The sequence below is a fragment of the Poeciliopsis prolifica genome, unplaced genomic scaffold (assembly GCF_027474105.1).
Source record: "Poeciliopsis prolifica strain line A6 unplaced genomic scaffold, Auburn_PproV2 SCAFFOLD010, whole genome shotgun sequence".
Classification (NCBI taxonomy): Eukaryota; Metazoa; Chordata; class Actinopteri; order Cyprinodontiformes; family Poeciliidae; genus Poeciliopsis; species Poeciliopsis prolifica.
The window spans coordinates 12,621,106-12,631,444 of NW_026562385.1; the positions used below are offsets into that span (position 1 = coordinate 12,621,106).

General features: G+C 42.0%; 1 long non-coding RNA gene across 3 annotated transcripts; it reads right to left on the reverse strand.

Moving 5' to 3' along the window:
• Positions 1-211: 211 nt before the first annotated feature.
• LOC129363821 (uncharacterized) lies at positions 212-9,904 on the reverse strand. Of its 3 annotated transcripts, none has more exons than XR_008606353.1 (4): positions 9,769-9,904; positions 6,160-6,298; positions 1,203-1,318; positions 212-557 (listed from the first exon to the last, which is right to left on the reverse strand). It is a non-coding gene; the product is annotated as an uncharacterized LOC129363821 (long non-coding RNA). The 3 variants fall into 3 exon arrangements; XR_008606352.1 differs by having other exon boundaries at positions 9,765-9,904; XR_008606351.1 differs by lacking the exon at positions 9,769-9,904 and having other exon boundaries at positions 6,160-6,381.
• Between the last annotated feature and the right edge of the window lie 435 nt (positions 9,905-10,339).

Genomic DNA, 10,339 nt, shown 5'->3' on the forward strand with positions numbered 1-10,339 from the left:
TGTGTGTGTTGGACAGAGCTGTCCTCAAATCCTCGAAATGTTCCCACAGAGCAGGAAATAAAAACTTGCAATCGACTTGTCGCTGTGTGCAATCGGACAAAATGGCGGCGCACCGAACCACGTCGACACCCGACTCTATACCGCCCAGTGGAAACCAGGCGACACATCCTACAATACAGGCATTAAAAACAAAACAAAACAAGAGCATCAGTTTGTTTTCACACCAATTCTTTTATACTTTATTTCCATTTATAAGCATTTATCTCAAGTTGACAGGTTACATCACAGCCCATCAGCTCTCTGGAATTGTCAATGTACTGGATATCAGCAGGGAGGACGACGGAAAGACCGAGGGAGACCAGGTACGGCTAAAACAGGGAGAGGAACGGAGGGGGAGGGAGGGGATGCTAAGGTTACTGCTTCCAGATCCCAAACTCAGACCGATCAACACAGTGTTCGTCCCACGATAATCATCATCCTTATTGTTATCACCATTCAGTCGAGTGCTGTTGTGCAGAAGGGAATGCTGGGAACTCGGAGGACTCAGTGCATTGGACCTGGAAGAGAGGAGGACGGATTTGAAACAGATTTATGACAGCAGAGGATTTCCCTTGTTTCAATTGTCTCGTAAATTTAGCATGTCTTTTGTTAGTTTTTTATTTAAATGGAGAAAAACACAGTTTTAACTCTGAACAATAATGATCCCACACCTGAATAAATATTTGGCCTTACCTTCTGAAATCAGTTCAGTATTTACACTGAAAAGACTTTATTATAGACTTTGTACATATAAAGCAGTTCTGGGCTCTGCTAAATCACATTATTTAAAGTATGCAATGTAAGACATATTTCATTAGTGGGATGAAAACAACCTGATACAGTTATAATTTGCACAACGTTCTTCTGCAGGTTTTCCATTGGTTTCATACAATCTTCCCCTGATCTGCACACATTAACTAAGCAACAGTGTAGCATGTAAGCTGCTTTCTGATTTGGAAAATATATATATATATATTTGTAATTTTATTGAACTCTGCAATAGTTTTTGACACCTTCCAAGTGCAATTTGCAGTCCAGTATCACCCCGAGAAATTCTGATTTCATATCATGAGATTAACTTCTAAAAAAAAAATTTAAAAAAAATCTTTTTTTTATTTTATTAAGAAGTCAATCTCATTATATGAAACTAAGTGCATCCTTACATGTCAGGCTGCAGGGGGCTCCTGCTCCTCACGACGTCCCCTCAGCTGCGCTCTTCACGCAGGCAGCGAAGGCCTCCATCAGCTCTTTGCAGCCCTCAGCTCCCTTCTCCGCCACGCTGCAAGACAGATCCATCGAATTAGACCGACGAAGACCCGGCTAAGCCGAAGAATAACTCAAAAGTCCCGCCGGTGGGAATTTGGCGCGGATGCTTTGAATCTGTATCTGAACAGAGGCCTGTTTGAAATGCTTACAGATGAGGTTAAAAACAAAAAAAAAGAACGAAAAGAAAAGATGTGAGCAGGAGCACGTCCTACGAGTCAGAGGGATGAGAGGAAAGAGGGAAAACATGGCTGCGGATTAAAACAGGCTCCCATTCAGCAGCAGCCACTGACACACAGCATCAGGGTGATGGAGCGAAAGAGAGGAGGGACGGAGGGAGGGAGGGAAGAGAGGATGTGTCCATGTGTTTGCAGTGGGAGGAGGAGAAGATTGCATGATGAAACAGAGATAACATGCAGAGTGTCACGTTACTGTAGACTCATCCTCTGGCTCTCCTCCCAGGGCTTCATCAGCTCCCTGGAGGGAGCTGCTCCTTCAGCAACAGGCCCCAGCATGACTTTCATATTCCCTCTGTACCCACAGCAAAAAACATGAACTTTTTGAAAAATTATTATTATTGTTTTTGTAATAATTTGCTTCACTTAGTGTTAAAGGTCTGAATCCAGAATATCTACAAAACGTAACAGACTCAAAGGAAATGATTCATCTTGTTGCTGCAGTTCAGAATACGTGTCAGAAATCTTAACGTGCCTGAGTATTACAAGCATTACTGTAAAAACAGAGGCAACATTTTCATAGGGGTGACCCTCCCTCATCAACACCCCCCACCCCACCCCACACACACACACAAATCAGGGATGGTGGATGACACCATTTCTGTTTCATCCACAGTTTTAACTCTGTGCTGTTGTTTAATTTTCAGCAGCTGTGTCACTCAGTAAGTTGTTGCTGTCGATCCACAGTTAGTTATTTGACGCCATGAGAGACAAACAAGGTTGAGAGTTTGAGCAGCTAAAGACTTTCCTCTGCCTTCATTTCCCAGAATGCTGTGTGGTTCTGAATCGGTGATTCAATCAGAAGTTTTATCTCTTGATGTTGATCACGTGTCAATCGCAATACAAATTGTTTCAATGGTTTCAGTTTTCACAGTGAAATTGAAAAGTATCTGTTTCCATCTGGACTTGTGTTCGTTCAGTTCAAAACCCAAACCGGACACGAGAACAGAAAAGAATAGAAATATTCCTCTCTCATATTTTTGGTTTCACCGGTTGCTCCTCGCTCCCCTCTCTGCTGCGTCGCGTTGTCAGCAGTGATGTAACATCCAGCTGGCTGCTGCAGATTATCACTCTGAGCCTCGCTCTGCCTGGAGGATGGAGCAAGGACTGTGTTTGTGTGCTGCTTGTGAGGATGTGGGAAGAAACGGGCCGCCGAGAGCACACTGTAAATAAACCCTGTTGCTATATCGGGCCCAGAAAGTATTTTCCCACAATGTAAATCCTTAAAGTGGGGATCATTTGTTCCAAATAATTGATTTCTCTTTGTCCTTAATGAAAATATTGGGTTTCAGAGGGTCACTGAGGTCCTTCAAGGATTCCAGCAGGTATGAGGGGATTACAGTCAGCGGGTCTGTGTGTATGAAGTTGGATGACATCATCACTAACAAAGCCATTGCGTAATCTCTTCAGAGAATCAGTACAGGGTCAAAGGGCAAAGCTGAGTTGTCATAGCAACATGTGCGGTGGATCCACGTCCTGGACTGGGACGTGGAATGAAGAGCATTAAGGACTGACGTCCCCCACGTCCCCGGAAAGAAGTGGATGATGAATTATTTAGGCTCCGTTAGGTGTAGTGAGTCATCTATTGCCCACCAATGCATATTGGTGGGCAGGTGCAGGGGTTAAAGGTTGATGCGGAGAACAAGCATTAGTCAGGGGTCAGGTGGTTCATGCTGGGCTTAACGCATGGTAGAAAAGAGACGAGGGGATTCATTCCAACACAACTAGAAGTAAAAGGAAGAAAGTCAAAAATCAAAGATCCGGCTCACTTGATAATTTTTTGGGAAGACTTCTTGTGAGCCCTCGCTGGTGTCGTTATAAGGAAACTGCATATCATAAGCTGCATTTCCATTACAAATGTGCACAAACCTGTGTCCATATTCAGCTAATGTTGAAAAATAAACCACACAACTCTGCAACCCTGGCAGAAAACGTAAGGGCTGTTAGACCATGAGGAGGTCAAACAGTTTCTAGTACAGGTTAGGTTACTTTTTGCATACCTGTAGCTATAGATAAGTGTAGCTCTATAGAGAAAAATGTCATATTAACCAGGATAAGAGGAGTTCTATCCCAGACACACTAGTTTCCGCAACATGACCACCTCAGTGTGCTCTAGCTATTCCTGGCTCACTGTAAATGTGAAGCCTTTGCGTCTTTAGCCAACCTGAGTTAAATAAAACGGGTATCGAGTAGAGCAGGAACATGATCTGTGACAGAGAGCGCTGCACCGTGTCCTGCACACACAGTTTCACACATACTGGAGGCTATAAATACCCAGGGACGACTGATCATTACACTAAATGAAGCCGTGCTGAGTTCAATGTTAGCTTCATTTTGCTCGTCAAATCCAGGTGCAGCCAGAAGTGTATTTTGATGCCACCCTGGCCTTTATCATGGAGGAAACTAATGGAGACCTAATGATGTTAAAGCAGAATATTTTCCCTAAAAACATCTTTATTGAGGAAGAAATGAAGACAGTTTTAAGGTTTAGTAACAAGGACTATTGTGTCTTCAGTCTAGGCAGATGAGAAATTGTTAGCTTAACCATTTGCTGACAGATTTTACTATTTGAACGGCAGCAAGGCCAAGAAAGAGTAAAGGTTAGTGTTATAATTAACCTTATGATTATAAGGTGATTTAGTCTTTTTTGTCCAGGTTCCGGTTAAACATCACGAGAAAAAGTAAAAAGCAGTGGCTAACTGGATATTGCTAACTTTAGCATCTTTAAAGTGCAAGTGTTGATAGCTGAACATTTCATTTAGCTAAAACTTGATGTGAATTCACACTCAATGTGAGTTTTAGTTCTACATCTAGACTAAAGCTAGATGTAGGAAATACTTCTGTAAAATCCAAAATATACATCCAAATAAATATAGCTAAGCATTTATATTACAGCTTATAGCTAAAACTCAAGATAAAAAGCTATAAAACTGAAAAAGGTGCAGATTCAGCAATACTTCCAAAGGCACAAAAATGTATGTAGGCTCCATCTGTGTTCAGCTAGCAAACATCACTGCAGCAAAATCATCACTTAGATTCTTACGAAATGATTAGAACGGCAGGCTGAAGCAATACTACCAAATTAAAATATCAATTCTTGTAGAGCTAGCTGAACAAACTGAACTCAATAGAGATCCTTATGAAACTCTCGAATCCGATAAAGATGAGGAGAGACACAGGTAAAGAATGCACTGACGCATTAATTAAAGGGAAATGCAGAAGTACCTGCATGAGAGGTGAAACAAATGAAATGGAGAATGATTCTTATGCAATTCATGTCTTACTAAAACTCAAGGTCGCAAATCGAAGGTCATAGCATATGTGTTTACTACTAAGAGTCACTGTGGCTCTCCAAAACTTAACATGAGTTGGACGGCTATATTTGTCAGTGCTTGTGCTGCTACATTTTGGACTTCTGAAAATCTTGGGTTCAAGTTCAGCTGACTTCAGCTGCATACAGTGACCTACATAAACCCAGAGCCCTGCCAGACATCAATGACATAGCACGAATGTCCGCTTTGAGCATCTTGTGTCTTAAACACCAGGAGGTGTAATTCTTGGCCTGATCTCCTTGAATTTCTAGAATGTCTTAAATAGAAGAGCAATTCAAGTAATTATTCAGTAACTGCACTGTGGCTCTCTGTGGTGTTAAAACTTAACATGCAACTTCAACTCGCAATAGAAACACAGCTTAGTTCCCTGCAACATAAAGCTGGCACATGCAAATCTTAAAAGCAAGATTCATCCACGCCTTCTTATATTCCCTGCCCCCACCTCAACTTGCAGTCTTATCTGAAGGATTCATACCCCAACAAGAACTTTATCAACTTAAACACTCTTGCCAAAGCAAGCGAGACTGTCATTGCGCTCCACAAAACATGAGCACTTCATAAAGCTACAAATAATGTTGTTATTTATGTTGTTGAATAAGTTCACTGCATTTTTTTAAGCAAACCTACCAACAGCCCTCCAAACATCCTTTTGCCTTGTGTCCCTGAACGTTGACACAGAAAGAGCTGAAAGGATACAGCGGGGACAAATGGATCGAGGTGCCGCAAAGTATTGTGGGGAAATGGAGGCAAGTGACGCAAGCAGATTCCCAGCCTCCATTCATGCGGATGGACAAGCACCAAGCATCACCCCACTGCCATACATCGTTAACCTCCAATTACTCTCCCATACACAGGATATCCCAGAGTTTTTATAGCCCCTTTCAGCACCCAGTTGGGATGTCAAAGTCTGTTACATCCCCACATACAAGATGTGGACGTTTTTAGCTGGAATCCTAGTGTCCGCTGACGAGACTCCATTTTATCGTGGCGCATTTTCGAACGCTGCTGTCCAAAGCTAACCCAGAGATGTTGTTACAAGCTCCGAGGTTTTAATTGTTATCAGCCGTAGGGTGATGGTGGTGTTTGCTTGTGCAGTTGCCTCTCATGAAGGTATCAGTCCAGCTTCTTGCAAGCAAACGATTGTACAGATTGAGGATCTCCACCTCAATCTGTAAAATTATGCGAATGCATCTCTGAAAGCCTCAGCTGACGGTCAAGCAGGGCTCTCTGTGATGAGTTTTAGTGTCAAAGTGCCCAAACTTCCTTGCAACACAAATTCCATCACTTACCATTTGTCCAGGTCTGCTTTGACACTGGCGCACGCTGCAGGGACGGGGGCCTCTGCGGGGGCAGCCGCGGTCTCAGAATCCGACATGTCTGTGGTGGGTTGTGGTGCCAAAGGTACCCTTTCTGTCCCGTTTCTGTCCTCTGGACGCCAATGGATTCCAGTGCCAGTGATAGAAAGAGAGAGAGAGAGAAAGAGAGAGAGAGAAGATGAGAGTGAGTTGGTGGTAGGGGAGGGGTAGTGGAGTGCAGCAGGGGGTGGGAGGAGATAAAACATGTAAGAGGGAAGCGCACATGTGTACATAGTGGTTCAGGTTGAGAGGGCAGCAACATGAAGCAAAGGGCTCAACATTAGAGTTGGGAAACAAGGGCAAGAATTTGGGAATCTTCCTAAGTAGGCTAAACTCCAGAGCCATCCTGTGTACGATCAGGTACACTGAAATGAGTTGAGTCTTATGGTCACGTGTTTGTACTTTTTGATATTTTTAGAATCCATTTTGGGACAGTTGCTTACTTTTCAAGAACCTGGTATCTTTGTGGAGACATGAGTCGTGTTCCAAATATCTTGAAACATTTGGGTTGCATTTGGACTTGGCTATGTCAGTGTAATGTTTTAATAAGGACAGAAAAAAGAACTTGCGTGAATGAGTGTGTGTGTGTGTGTGTGTGTGTGTGTGTGTGCGCGTATGCGCGAGTGATTCAAGACTCGCTCTAAGTCACTGAATGCTGCCATCTAATGGCAGCTTTGTAAAGCTGATTTATACTCCTGCCATCTTCACAATGACCTTCTGCCAGTCACCTCAAGATTTTTTTAATCAACATACGAGACAATATTAAAAGTCAAAGCTAAGAAACTGCTTTGAGCAAAACCTTTTTCTTGGACTTTTGAGTATCTATCGTGAAAAATTTGGAATTGAGGAGCAACGGATCATTTTCATCAGTTGTGGTGGTGATCTTTTTTTGACCTATATAATCATAATTCATGAGATTAAATGAACCAGCCTGTTTGACTCCAGGCTTTAGAACGAAAACAAAACTTCACCAGGTGGATGGAAAAAAAACCCACACAACTATTATTAGCAGGGTAGCGTTTTTTTGGTGTTGCCGCTTTACATTTCTTCTAACATTGTTTCCTAACAACCTATCAAGTGATTTGGATATTTTGGTCGAGCCTTTGGATAGTGGATGATGTAGTTCTCTAGTTAAAGTCAGGTTTCCTTTCTTAACTTTAGGGAGGCAGTTGAGACAGTTCCTCAGCTGCCATCATAACTGATTTAATACTATCAAATATTACAGGAAAGTGACCTAAAATGACCCATCTAACTCTTCTATAAATAGGTTTTCTGTACGATTTAAACATTTCATGGTGAAAATAACTGAAATTCAGCACTGCCTGTTCAAATACATGAGGACGAGGTGAGGCAGCTGCGCCTAACATTAGATGGCGCTGTGTCGCATTGACAACCTCAAAACATAAAGTCGACGACTCAGAACACTTCACCTCCGTAGTAGAAATAAAGATATGATCATACACAATTTTTTCTAGTTTAAATACAAAAAGGAGAGTTTATCCCAAAAATGTTTTACATGAAAAATAATCTAACCCTAGTCCAGTAAAAGCCCCTTGCTCTATGCTTTGCTTCGTCCAAAGGGAATATACCATTGAGAAATGATTGCTTGCTGGAGGCATGGAGTCTGAAACATTCACCGGTTTTTACCCAGTCCTTCACTTCACATCTCAACCGTGAAGGAATGAAGGCAGTAAGTTGTGCTGCGTATTTTGAACTTATACTAGCATCAAATCAGTAGCTGAGCACAGAGCGCCCACAGCTGTACACACTGTGAGAACCTTGAGACTTTCCTATAAGTAAAACAGAAAAGAATCATTTTAGATTTTCTTTTTATTATCTAACCCTCTTTACTATTAACATTTAGCAGAAAAAAGATCTATTGTGTCAAAACGTCTTGTACGTAGCGAGTGTGTGTGAGTACTGGAGGTTTGCACAAAGCCTAAATTTTATTGGTCAGTTTGCTTTTGCAAATTTGCCGGCTTGGCGATTTTTTCTGTCAGCTAAAAACGAATGAGTGGAGTTTGAATCCTCCAGTAGTGCTTAGAGCGGTCGTGTGGATCCTGACAGAACTTTTCACCCTAATCCTAACCCTAACCCGTGTGCATGGTTCTGTTTTTTTCTGATTATTTTTCACCAAATCTCTATGACATGGTGGACCCAAAATCATTGTCCTCCAGGTTAGGGATGTTTACTGTTCACTTTGGGACAAATTGCGACAAACCCACTGAATTGATTGACAGGTGCCATCCTATCAATTGACCAAGTGCAGGTGACATGACCCCGCACCTCAACAATGAATCTGACAAATGAAGCCTATTGGAAACTGCAAAAGCCCAAAAGAAGAAGGGCCACAACATATTTGGCTCGAAATAAAATGTCTTAACATTCCTCCTGCTGCTTTATAACTCAATACTTCGATGCATGGCCAAAACAACGGGTTGCTAACTCATCAAACTCACTCTGCTACTGTAAACTACAGCTCAGGCATCACAGTTTAAAAAGTCAACTAACAAACTGTTTTGAGTAAAATGGAAAATTTTAACATAATGAACAAACTTTTGCTCCTTGAATGATTAAAATGGCATATTAAGGCCATTATGGATTGAAAAGAAAATCGGTGTAAATTTCCAGCAATTGTTCGCAAATTTCCCCAAAACGTTTTTTTCTCGAAAATTTCTGAGATTAATCTCAAAATTTCTTAATTTCTTACTTTTTGGGCAGAAATGTACTCTTATTTTTCTTTCTATTTTATGACGCTAATACGCTGCAGTAAATGACTGAAATACCTTATTTTATGCCTCTGTTTATCAATAAATTACATGTTGGATTTATGTTGATGTGCATTGAAAGACATTCTCCATGTTGAAGACCTCTGAACTGTCGTATTTTTGAACATCTCTGAGTAGATTAAAGCATAAATTTAAAGCTTTCAAAACAACAGAAGTTTCAATTAGGCTCAAAATTGAAATGTAAATTTTTGGGGGGGTTTCATGTCTGTGTTTAGCGCTCCAGAGGAGCCAGCGTCTCCGGACATGAACGTCACCTCACATCTCTGCGTCACTCGTAATTCAAGACCGACATGCTGTAACGGGACTCTGCAGCTCCTCAAAGTAATCCTCTTCCTCATTCATAATCCACAGAGAAAGTGTCCGTAAATTACATTAGCATCAAATGCCAACCAATTAGCTCGCCGTAAAACCTCGGCTCAAACATATCTGAGCTCCTGTCACCAAGAAAAGCCTTTTAATGAATGCATTCTCCAAGATGAGACAACAGTTACAAGCACAGTTTAGATCATGACAATTTGAAATGAAATTTATGGTGTTTTTTGTTAAAAAACTAAAAAACACCATAAATACTTGCCAAAATACATGGGACTACGAAAAGGTTTTTGTAGAAAAAGAAAATGTAGCTCTCTAGAGAAAGGGGGACCAATTCCAAACTTCAGTGTGGGTGGATGAGGAACTGGATAAGAGAGAACGCCATGTACTTTAAGCTGCAGAATCCTGAGTTTTAACGTCAGAGCTGGTAACCCTTACCTACAGTCTCAGCAGACGGGATGTCCAGGTCAGCGGGGCTGGAGAAGTGTCTCTGTGTCCAGGAGAATGTCGAAACAAGGACTCTGATGTGCAACTAGTGCTCTGGGGTTGGATGTCTTCCTTCGAAGAAAGACGGATTCTGGCTTATGAGAGCGTGCGCAAGTATGTGGACACGTGTGCACGTGTATGCAGTTACAGGTTTTCGTATGGCCAGGAGCAGAAAGTTAGATCGCGATTGTCAGAGGGGGGTGGAGGGCAAACGGCTGAAAGAGGGCCAACATTTTTTTTTGTTTTGTTTTTTTTCCCCCCTCAAACAGCTCACGGCAAAACAGCAACAAGCTAAAAAAGAAGACACTCCCTGTTGAAATTTCATGAGGGTTAAACAGAGAGCCGACGAAGCGGTGGGGGGTCAACATGTGTGTGACATTTATCATGGGGTAGGCCGAACCTATGCCGACGGTGCGCCGCAGCAGTCCTTAAAGCCCCTGGTCATAAATTAGACAAACAGCTCCGGCGACCCTCACATTGTTTCCTCTGTGTCCTTTCTCCACTTCAGCCGGTTTCCATCTCAGGAT